Raw genomic sequence first — 10665 nt, 5'->3', positions numbered from 1 at the left:
TTTTTGGAAATTGTATAATTGACATGTTTCTGTCAGTGTTTATTAGATCGATCTTGGCATTATCCAGGTCCATCTCTCGTGTACATGAAACCAAGCTTGGGTTAATAAAGCCACCTTAACCAGGTTGTATGTCCACTCTGTTAAGCTAAGCCCTAACAATGAAAGACGAATCCCACGTTAAGACTGGCTCAATACTCAGGCCTTGGAAATGCTCCTACACATGGCAAGAGGACTGGGCAGATGAATTGTTTTCTTACAAGTAAGAGATGGCCAGAGACACAAATAGGCAGTGTACCTACTCGTCAGGATCTTACAACTGAACCTGTTGGAGAGAACTGCTTGGGAGAGTCCATAGCAGGCCAGAGCAGTGCTAGTGTTAGCTCTGCACAGAGTTCCAGTGCCTTTCATTAACAACCAACAAAAATGAAACTTAATTCGGGAGCAAAGCAATATAAAAAAAACCTCTTTTTTTCAATTATGCCAATATGCAAATCAGGATGCAAAGCCCAGGTGTGTTATATCCAGGGAAGTACTGGCAAATGAGAAAAGTTTCAGATTTTGAAAGAGAAATGGTGGGTGAAAAGATCTTTTTGAGGTTGACACCCCAGAGCCAGTTATTAACTTACAGCTGACTCCAAATGAAAAGCTGATGCTGCTGTGCCTGAACTGTGATACCACATTAAACACACACCAAAAGCCCAAGAGGTGGTCGGCATTCTGGAGCAGTATCTCCCAGCTGTATGCAACGCTGAGTAAAACAAGCATTTTGTTGCTTTTGTCCTTCACAATGACCTACATGTGCAAGGATGGAGTTTCCATTATCACAAAGATGAAGATGGCACAAAGGAACTGGCTGATGTCTGCACCTGATATGTGTATTGCCCTCTTCTCCTGTGAACCTGACTGGAGTGAGATCGTGAGGACCTTTAGGCATGAAAGGTAAGCAAACATGCTATGTTTCGTGAAGGTCAGCCGGCATAGGTTTCGAAAGTCAGCCAATTGTCAAAAGTGGATCCTGGGAAAAAAAAAGTTTGAAAAACACTGGATTAATCGAAGGAAATTGAGGGCCACCCTCCTGTAGCAGCACAAGTACAAGGTGCATGGAAGAAAGTCATTAACAAAGTTGTTGCTTCCAATTATATCCCGGGTTCATGAATACTTTTGCTTGAAATGTTCATTCTGTTTTACTCTCCACAGATTTAGTATTCCTACAGTGCAGAAGGAGGCCATTCGGCCTGTCGAATCTGCACCGACCCTCTGAAAGAGCTCCCTACCTGTGTCCAATCCCGCGCGCCCTATCCCACACAAGGCCCTAACTCCACAGAAGGGACAATTTAGCATGGCTAATCCACCTCACCTGCGCATCTTTGGACTTGCTGAGCATTTCCAGGATTTTCTATTTCCATTTCAGATTTCCAGAATCCGCAGTATTTTGCTTGAGCATTTGTGAGGAACTGATGATTTAGTTTCAGAAGTAGGGCAAAAGAATGCTCCTCATTTTTACACACAATTATATCAGCCACAGCACAAACCTAAGTTGAAAGCCATCACACACTCTGAGAGATACAATTTGAAGTATTTTTCACTACCAATATATCTGCATTTACTCTTCCAGTTTACAAATTATGATTTTGTTTTTAGAGGCGCAAACTTTCGGTAAGGTTGGTAACGTGGAACGTCCGGGGACCGAATGGGCCGGTTAAAAGGTCATGGGTGTTCACGCACCTCAGGAGCTTGAAAGCGGAGGTTGTCTTTTTGCAGGAGACATACCTCCGTGTGAAAGACCAGGTTAGGTTGAGGAAGGGGTAGGTCGGGCAGGTTTTTCACTCGGGGTTTGATTTGAAATCGAGGGGTGTGGCGATTTTAATGAGCAAAAAAATGGGATTCGTGAGTGCGAAGGAGGTGAGGGATCCAGGTGGGAGTATGTGATTGTGAGTGGGGTATTGGAAGGGGCACCGATAGTGTATGCCCCAAATTGGGATGATGTGGTTTTATGAGGGGGTTGCTGGCAGGAATCCCGGATTTGGCCACGTACCAGTTGATCATGGGAGGAGATTTTAACTGTGTCCTGGAGCCGAGGGTGGATAGATCGAGCCCCAGGTCGATGGGTAGGGTAAGAATGGCAAAGGAGCTCGGGGGGTTTATGGAGAGGATGGGTATGGTGGATCCATGACGTTTTCAGAGCCCAGGGGGAAGGGAGTATTTCTTCTTTTCACACGTCTATAAGGTATATTCGAGGATTGATTACTTTGTAGTGAGTCGAGAGATTTTGGTTGGGGTGGAGGGGGCAGAGTATACGGGGATAGTTATCTCGGACCTTGCTCTCCACTGGCTGGATATGCAGTTAGATAAGATAAAGTATGAGTTAAGGGCCTCAGCAGGGGAGTTTGAGAAAAGATGGGGGATGTTTGTGACCGTGTTTGAGGAGCTGTTCGTCGCAGGGGGGTGGTGGTGGGGGGAGGGGGGGGGGGGTGATGGGAGTGGGGGGTGAAAAAGGAGAAAAATCTGTACAAACTGTATAGTTGATTGTTGGGAAGAATGTTTCCCGGGGTGTTTATTTGCTGTAACCTACTTTGATACAAGTTTGAATAGAATGTTTTTTTTTTAAAAATGATTTTGTACAAAATTATTTTTTTCAGTTAAGGGGCAATTTAGTGTGGCCAATCCAGCTAACCTGCACATCTTTGGGTTGTGGGGGTGAAACCCATGCAGACACCAGGAGAATGTACAAATTCCACACAGACAGTGACCAGGGGCCAGGATCGAACCCAGGTCCTCGGCGCCACATGCAGCAGTGCTAACCACTGTGCCGCGTGCCTCTCCCAGTTTACAATGTATTATGACCCCCTTGGATTTCATGGGTTTTGCACCATTCAGGTTCCCGCGACCACATTGGAGTATGAACTCCCCTGTTAAATCGGGGCAGGGTTCCCCGTTCCAAGGGGGAACCTCAAAGTATTGAAACCCCAACCTGGGTGCAGGTCAGGGAGGTTATACCGTCCGGGCGAGGGGAGTTAGCCGTGTATTTTTAATAAACCTGTGTTCATTACATCCCACCGTGCGTTCCTGTGTGTCTCTTTGTTGGATACTGCACAAAGTTTATAGACTTCACTTGCAAGTGAAGGTGACATCATGGGGACACTCAGGTTTGCAGTGCTCCTCTGCTATTAGGAGATGAAGAGATGTCGCAATGCGTTTGGCAGCGATTGAGTCATTGAGAGAGAGTGTCTACTTGGAATCTGTCGATTCTTGTCCTTCAAAAAACGTTGCTACGTTTGGCTACTGCATTATGAAGGTATAATGGCTGCCTTCTCATTAATGACAATTGATAATGTGTTACCATGTTTCACTTTTCAGACTTCCAACTGAATATCAATCGAGTGCGAACATTTTTTGTGCATGCAGATTTTACAGTTGACGTGAGTCAGTCTCATGCCCAAGTGGACGCCGTCTTTGGTGTCTCACACAGAAGTGAATCCTACCATTCAATGACAGCTGTGTAACCTGTGAAGACCGATGAAAGCAGCTGTTTTTTTTTAATAGTTTTCCAGTCAGCTCTCTGCCAATCCTGTTCTGAAATGCTTGGAGGTATGGTGAAGGCATTCTCCTCGAATTAATAGCTTTTTATTCTTCATGGTGATTTGAATCGATAGCACCATTTTGGGAGCTGAACATGGAGAGGAATGACAGTGGAAATTAAAGGTTATTTTATCAATTCTAATTAACACAAGGGAAAAATACCTTTTAGATGCTGCGTTCAAGTAGGCGGCAAGTATCCTTGCCTTTGAAAATAGAAAAATTGCACTTAAATTGGTGAGTGTAGTTGTTTCATTTCAGCTTTATGTTTGATTTGTTTATGTTATTATAGCCCAGGCAACAAAGTAGGCTCAGGTCTCTTTCAAAATAATAGCGCACAACATGCTTTCAAAACCACGGAACGAATTGAGAAGTATTTTATTTTGTACGAAAGCACTAAACATTGTTTTTATCACAACAGGTGGTACAGAAGCAGTTACCAGCATGACAAAAATACATGTAAAAACAGCTGGTTTTATTAGCTTAGCTTGCGGTCCAAATTCATTTTGACTTAAGCTTAAATTCAAAACTTCATGAATTCATTTTCAGGAGGCTCGTGAAGAGCAGTTTATTATGTTGAGGTAAGAAAGTGGATTTAACTGGAAAGGTGGGGCCGGTTCGCAGGTTATGTTTTTGATATCCATTTCACACATCTGAAGGGTACTGCGATGACTGTGATTTAATCAGGATGAATCCCAATCTGTCATGGTCATCATTTAATCCATCATGTTTTAATTGCCTCGTGAACTATTCTGGAGGTTATGGATTGTTAAATCGAGCTTTAATGCAAAATTTATCATAATGCATTGAACATATCCCTACTTAGGCGGCATTTCTGTTTAATTTGAACAGTCAACCACGAAAAGTGCAAGTGAAAGCTAGCACATCACTGTTAAATGATGTTAGAGACGTGACCAACAATGATGCTTTCTACTATTATGCATGGAAAATGCTTTGTCGATGTTTATTTTTATGGATAAACTCTTACACATTAATGGAGGGAAATGCATTCCTTCTTATTCATGGCAACCTGTTTTCTTCTTCAATATAGGGACATTTTGGAGAGACTGGGATGGCACCTCTGATCTTACTGAGGCTGATCTGATAGCTGGCATAAGAACTTTTCGGGACAGAAAACTGCCATAAGGATAAGCAAGTCTGTCAATTGCTAATGTTGCAAAATAATCACATAAGGCCGCCTCAGAGGAGAGTATTCTGCTTATACAGCTGGGTATGAGTTCTGGCACTGCTTTAATTTTAGAGGAATATGCATGAAAGCATGGTATGGTATGAATTGTGAATAATCTGTGCTCTCAAGGCACTTTCGTACCTTATTCTGTTCTTTTTGACATATTTTCCTCCACTATCCTCTTTCCTGCGCTTCCGAAGTCATTAACTCCTTGCTGGCGTGCAGCTCCACCAATTCTGGTTACTTTTCTTCTGCCTCGCTTATGTGGCAATAATTAATTTGAATAGTCTTTAACAGTGCAGGTTACGCAAACCTCGAGAGGCCATCCCAGCTCTGTGCTCACCGGAGAAGCCATGTGTGCATGATTTCAGTGTTGATCTTTGGACAGAGATCAAGAGCAGAAATGCCTGAATGATTTATTTTCTTCCTTGTCCAAAGCTATTGAGGTTAATCTTAAGATTCCTACCATCACCCACCTGAGATCAGTTCAATCAGCAGTAACTGGGGATATAGCTATGACCTTCCCCGCAAGCTCAGTGGATAAGCTCACAAAGCCATCAGCGAAGCTTTACTGTAGCGATGATTTGATGTTGTAGTGTGAGTCAGAGGACAGTGGCAGCTGTACCTTAATGACCGGTTATGTGAGCTCCAGCTGCTGTTACCTTGGGTGTTTTCTTCATATTGTTCCTGACTGCAGAACTACACTAAACAGATTTTCCCATTAATCTTCCTATTTAAAACAGACAGACTAATACCGCCACTAAAAGACCAGAGAAAAGAACCAGATTCAAACATGTCAAGTGTTCAGACAAGCATGTTGTCAAGAATAAGTTCTACCCCACAGCCCAGATCCCCAACTGCTCCCCTCCATCAAACACATTTCTCCATCAAATACTTCGCAATCATATTTGTCACTGGAGCAATGCACGGTCAGCCAATGAGGTGCCGTCCTCGAGAGGGAAGCCAGCACATCAGGGATTTTCATTGGAATGTTCTCCTGCAATTTATTTTTCCACCTAGCAGCCTCAGGAAGAACTAATAACCCTGCTCCCCCCCCCCCCCCCAACCCACACACTCCCTAGACGACGCCATGGCTGAATTCAGCTGAGTGGGTGAGATTGGAGGTGGTGAGGGTGTTCCCTGGACCTAAGTTATGGACTCTTCAGAGAAGCGTCTCCAACCTGCTAGCTTCCGGGTTATGCTGAGGAGGTACAAGGAGAAGATGGCCGACCTGCTTCCAGAAGGACAGTTGGCATCTTAGTTATGTTGATGAGATTGGCAGCCATGGATTTAACCTACTTTTCTGCTTTTACTGTGGCCGACTGGAATACTTGCGCACCTCAGATATCTGTCTGGGATCCAGTGAGGGGAATATCATGCTGGCTTCTGCAGTGGCAAGACTAACAGATGAAAAATTATCGCCTTACATTCAACAACTTATATTCTGTATTTGATTCAAGTTTGTGTGCATGTCTCGAAGCAGTGGCTGCTCCATTTGTTTAAGTGCCATGCAACTTAATAAGTACCACATCGTCATGGGATATACTGGCTGGCCTCATATCATTAATTTCCTGGGAGCTAATTTATGGAAAAGATGTGCCAATTTGAATAATTTTGATCCGTAAAATCATGTAAAGAGTAAAAGTACTTTCACCTTAATGTATCCTAAAGATACCCCAAGGCACTTTACAGTCAATGGATTGCAATCATTGTTATGTCAGGACGGACAGCAGAAGTTTGTGCATAGTTAGATCTTCAAACAGTAAATAAAAGAATGGCCAGGTCATTTATTTTTGGAGGTTTCAGTTGAGGGAGGACCATCGGTGAAGACTCCAGAGAAACTCCTTACTCTCCTTCTCTGCCTACATGAGTAGGGTTTTACGGTCTCATTGACAAGATGTCAATTCGAATTGCACTTCACTCTGTCAATAATGCATTGAGTTTCTAGATTTGGTGTTCAATATGTCAGCTGCACAATAATAATAATCTTTATTAGTGTCACATTGGGCTTACATTAACACTGCAATGAAGTTACTGTGGCAATGCTGCTGTAGGTCATGAAAACGCACTGTTCAAGTTAGATCCAATTGCACCAAATTTAATGGCAACTGTGTCGAACGATGCGTTAAGAACAGTAGGAATTTGTTATAAAAGGGCTAGGATCAAACAGCTGGAAGCCGAGTTGGTTCTAACTAATGAGAGGATTCTGTACAGTTTTAACTTCTGCTCTTATATTTTTTGTGCATCGCTAACTTTTCTCCAGTTGCCACCAAAGCGGGTCGCACCTATCACTCTCATTATGTATGGGGTCACTTTTTTTTACTCCACTTTTGTGTTTTCCAAACTTCATCATTTCCCAATATCGAGCTGAAATGAAATGAATCCAAGAAAATATCCAAACATTTCCAGCACATGGTTTGCATTTTGCTGAGACATTCAATTTCCTCCCAAAATGGATGCAAAGTCAGGAGAATTTCTGCTCCACCCAACAGTTCACGTTAACATGAAGGCTTGAACCAGCCAGCAAGCTGTGGCTGCCGGTGTAACTCATTGGTTCTGGTGTGGTGGGATATTGGTTCTGGCATGGTGGGATATTAACTCTGGCGTGGTGGGATAGTGGCTATCTCTGCAAGCTGACTGTGGCAGCCACCGGGTAATTTTGGAGGAGACAGAATCCAGGTCGAGAACTGTTGCCCAATATTCTCTCTCATATCCTTTTTCTGTGTACGACCTGTTTGTGACGCTGTGTGGTCCCTTTAAGATTCCTGCATAGCCCCCATGGCTGCATCCCAAAGGAAACATTGCATGCCCTGTGCCCTGTGTGGCAAGTTCCAGATTGCTGTGCTCAGAGGAAAATTGCTCCTGTCTCTCTCAAACACACAAAAATAAAAGATCAGCATTTCCTGGGCACTTTTCTAAGCCGTCCCCAGCCAGTGGTTAGGCTAATCAATGTTTAGATACAACATTGGCATTGGTACAACTAAATGTAGCTAATGTTCTGTTGATTTGCAGTTTTGTGATCAGCGTTCCTATCATCATTTTGGGGCACCAATTTAAAAAAAATTAATTTCCATAGAATCATGGAGTCCACAGAACCCCTAATGGACAGAAGAAGACCATTCAGCCCATTAAGTCTGCACTGACCTCTGAAAGAGCACCTTACCTAGTCCCACTCCCCTGCCCTTTCCCCATACGCCCATCTAACCTGCATATCTTTGGACATTAAGGGCCAATCCACCTACACTGCACATCTTTGGTCTGAAGGAGGAAACTGGACCTCCTGGAGGAAGCCCACACAAACACGGGGAGAATGTGCAAACTCCACACAGACTGACCCCGGGTCCCCGGTGCTGAGAAGCAGCAGTGCTAACCGCTGTGCCATCATGCACCTTAAATCTACGGGATGAGGGCTTTGTTGACGAGGCCAACTTTTATTGCCCATCCCTTGTTGCCCGTGAGAAGGTGGTGTTGAGTTGCCTTCTTGAACTGCAGTCCCTGAGGTGTAGATACACCCATAGTGCTGTTAGGGAGCTAATTCCAGAATTTTGACCCAGCGACAGTGAAGAAACGGCGATGTATTTCCAAGTCAAGATGGTGAGTTACTTAGAGGGGAAGATCGAGGTAGTGGTGGTTTGCATGCTTAAGTATTCTTGTTCTTCTCTTCGATTTAAAGGTCCATTTGAAAATTTCTCTCGATCAAGTTGGGGATCAAAAAGACAATTGAGATGCACTCCCAATTTCCAACCACTCGGCGCCTATTTGAGGGTGAAAAACAGGCGGTCATGAGCTGCAGTTTGTTGCTATTTTCTGTCTGAAACACCGCATTGCTACAAAATCCCTTTCACAGTGGCTCTGAACACGTTAAATAAATGTAACAAAAGGAATTGAAGTCAAATTTGTTGATATTAATTAAGGAGACTAGAATTGAAATAAATTTGTAATTGTTACTTACTTTAAGCAATAGCACCTCTGATCTAGATAAAATATATTCAGGGGAGAGTGTGATGATTACGAGTTCCTCCTCCAGCACCCTTTCCACATTGGTTTGCATAGTTGTGACTGATACCTCAGTAATGCCTACATGTGCAAAATCATTTTACACAGGAACCGTTGCTATTTTTTCTCCTCCAAATCTATAAACAATCTCGCTAGCATCTGCAGACATGGAGTCAGCTTTTGCATGTACAATGCTGCTCTTCCATCACTCCACAACTATCACTGTGATGACAGACAGCCACCCTAACATTATGAGTGAGCCAATCCCTTAATTTACCTGCCCTGATTCTGCGAGAATCCCAAATCGACTTGTAGAGTTAATGCGTTAGGAACTGGGTCATCTCCATTTTTGGACATGGGGATTTGTAATTTGTGGGGCGCCTGCATTGAAATCCTGAAGGAGGCTCGGAACATGTCACTTTGGCACCTCATTTCCATGATTGTAGCGTGGCTCCCAGTGGATACTATGTTGCGCTCATTTCCATAGTGTTGCTTAGGAGCTGAGGAGCATTGTGAGCAATCACATGGTTCACCGAGTCTTCCCTTTTTAAAGGTACAGTCATAGACATAGAATTTACAGTGCAGAAGGAGGCCATTCGGCCCGTCGAGTCTGCACTGCCCCTGGAAAGAACACCCCCGCAACAGACCTGCAACCCAACAACCCTACCCAACCCCTTTGGACAATTTAGCATGGCCAATCCACCTAACCTGCCCGTCTTTGGACTGTGGGAGGAAACCGGGACACCCGGAGGAAACCCATAATGACACGAGGAGAATGTACAGACTCCGCACAGACAGCGCCCCAAGCCGGGAATCGAACCTGGGACGCTGGAGCTATGAAGCGACGGTGCTAACCACCGTGCTACCGTGCTGCCCCGTGCAGTTCTTATAAAAGGGAAGCTGCACTAACGGAGTGAAGATTGCACGCATCATGGTCACTGTGGGAGATTGAAGCTAAAGAAAGATATCGCAATATGCATGGGAGAGATCTCCAAAATTCAATAATGTCACCTCTGAGATGGACCCTCAGATGGAAGAGGAAGCTGATGGCAAAAGCAGTTAATACCCAGAATGTCATCCCATGGACATGGCAGCAGTGCTGAAAAGGTTTAATGACCACACTGACATGGTTAAGGTGAGTGAATGCATCTGTCTCACCACCCCAGCTATCTCTCACGCTGTTGCACTACATCCCCCTCACTCACCCTACACCATACCCTGGCACTCCCAATCTAACATTCTGATACTACACCTGTCCACACAACGCTTCCAATCATGCTGGCCACACACACACACACATCTCCCACACCTCCACAAACCTACCCCTATTCAGCGATGGCAGCATATGATCCAACCTGATTGACACACGGTTTTTGACATTCTGATCTTTCTCTTGCAGAAGATGACGTAGAGCTGGAGGGAAAGGCAGAATCCAATGGAGGACATGCATCTCCTCGGTGTCCTCAAGGAAATGGTGCAACAATTCCTGTTTAGGTTACAGAGGATGATTGTAGTTGCTGCCTTATGCACTGCCTCCACTCAACCTCATTCTGAAAGGTGTCATAAAGTGGAAACAGTGTGGACCTCCTGCTTTCCTCCACTTCCCAACCTAGCCATTATGCTTTTGTACTTTCCAATAGTCCTGAACAATGTTTGCTCGCCCTCCAAAGAGAAACAAGAAAGAGAAAAAGCAACATTGTACGAGCGAAGAGGAAGCCTTGACGTTTCATATGTACAGAAGCGTGAGAGTTAGAGGATAGCTTAGAATCAGGATCAGAAAAGAAGCATGAGTGGGTTGCACCCAGGCCAGGCCCACTGAAGGATAGGCAAGGGAATGTATGTATGGAGCCAGAGGAAATGTGCGAGGTACTAAATGAATACTTTGCATCAGTATTCATGAAAGA

General features: G+C 44.2%; 1 long non-coding RNA gene across 1 annotated transcript; it reads left to right on the top strand.

Annotated features, from left to right (window-relative positions):
- The first annotated feature begins 3391 nt into the window (after positions 1 to 3391).
- LOC119972965 lies at positions 3392 to 8649 on the top strand. Its single transcript, XR_005462200.1, has 3 exons — positions 3392 to 3813; positions 4628 to 4807; positions 8439 to 8649. It is a non-coding gene; the product is annotated as an uncharacterized LOC119972965 (long non-coding RNA).
- Positions 8650 to 10665: the final 2016 nt, after the last annotated feature.

This window comes from Scyliorhinus canicula, chromosome 10 (genome assembly GCF_902713615.1).
Source record: "Scyliorhinus canicula chromosome 10, sScyCan1.1, whole genome shotgun sequence".
Lineage (NCBI taxonomy): Eukaryota > Metazoa > Chordata > Chondrichthyes > Carcharhiniformes > Scyliorhinidae > Scyliorhinus > Scyliorhinus canicula.
This window is presented reverse-complemented; position numbering and strand designations above follow the sequence as displayed.